Genomic DNA, 1,614 nt, shown 5'->3' on the forward strand with positions numbered 1-1,614 from the left:
TTCCAATGTCTTAAATTATCTTATTTTTCTATTTTCTATTGACTTTTAAGTTCTGAAAATTTTCAGACTATCTCCATCAAAGTTTTAAATTATTTTTTGCTTGCAAAAACCTAAGTGATAAGAATGAATTTCTTATTCATATTTTTTTCTGTGTAGTCCTCATAACCCCTTAAGAATGTTCCCAGTTACCATAAGAACTCTCTGGAGTCAAGAGTTCTATGGAGGAGGAAGTTTCCATGACAAAAGCACAGGACTGTGGACAACGTAATGGGATTATATAGAAACACATTTTCCTCAGTTATGCTTGTTATTTATTTGCAGATTTGTTTTCTAGAGAGGCTGGCATCTTGCTACTAGATCAGCAGACCTTAACTTCTACGCTCAAACAATATTCCAGGCACAGTTTCCCAAGTGCCTAGGACTAAAGACCTGTTATACCATACCCATTACACACACACACACACACACACACACACACACACACACACTATTGTTCAGAATGGTTTTTTGGAATTGTTTCTATGAGGGTGTAACAATGACCTCAAAATTGGAAAAAAATACGTTTTTCTCAAAATTGCCACACTTGTTTGAATTTTTCAACAAATTGTTATAAAAAAGTGGAAAGTGGAAATCTTGTGGGAGGGAAACTGTCTGGGAGCAGCCTCCGTGGAGGTCTCTGGCCAGAATCCTTCCACCTGTCCACAAGCATGGGGAATATCTTTGCAAACCTCTTCAAGGGCCTCTTTGGCAAAAAAGAAATGTGCATTCTCATGGTGGGCCTGAATGCTGTAGGGAAAACAACAGACAATTCTATACAAACTGATGCTGGGTAAAATTGTGACCATGATTCCCACCATTGGTTTCAATGTGGAAATAGCTGAGTACAAGCATACCGGCTTCCCTGTGTGGGATGTGGGCTGCCAGGACAAGTTCCGGCCACTGCGGTGCCCTTAGCTTCAGAACATTCAAGGCTTGCTCTTCCTAGCGGACAGCAATGACAGAGCATGTGAATGAGGCCCGTGAAGAGATCATGAGGAAGCTAGCTGAAGATGAACTACGGGATGCCGTTATCTTGGTGTTTGCCAAAAAGGAGGACCCCCCCCAATGCCATGAATGTGGCTGAAATCACAGACAAGCTGGCCACCTGTGCCACCAGGAGGGACGGGCTCTATGAAGGAATAGACTGGCTGTTCCATCAGCTCGGGAACCAGAAGTGAACCAGATCCCTCTCTCCTCCTCACTTCCTCTTCTCCCTCTGCTTTCCTCTCATGTGGCAAATGTTCGACTCTGTGGTCCTGAGTGCCAGAAGCTGTCTCCATGGGTTGGTCACAGTGTGCATCTAATGTAAATAGTTTCTGTTTCCACTGAGGCAGTTTACTCCTATGCAATATTACTTAGCCTTTTTTTTTATTGTAAAAGGGCAATCAACTCGCTGTCAGTACTGAGAAGGGATTTGGGTGTGAGGCACTTGGCCTCCGGGAGACACTGGGCTGTAGACTGGTGTCAGTATTCATTTGGTGGTTGGTTTTTAACCCACACTCAGGGTATTTTTTAAAATAGTTAAAAAATACAGGACAAGAACACTTGAACACATAGAACAGAGACTATGCCTTG

General features: G+C 42.8%; 1 pseudogene; it reads left to right on the forward strand.

The window, feature by feature from the left end:
- Positions 1 to 707: 707 nt before the first annotated feature.
- LOC121143068 lies at positions 708 to 1,217 on the forward strand (annotated as a pseudogene).
- Positions 1,218 to 1,614: the final 397 nt, after the last annotated feature.

Source organism: Mesocricetus auratus, unplaced genomic scaffold (genome assembly GCF_017639785.1).
Source record: "Mesocricetus auratus isolate SY011 unplaced genomic scaffold, BCM_Maur_2.0 Super-Scaffold_100011, whole genome shotgun sequence".
NCBI lineage: Eukaryota > Metazoa > Chordata > Mammalia > Rodentia > Cricetidae > Mesocricetus > Mesocricetus auratus.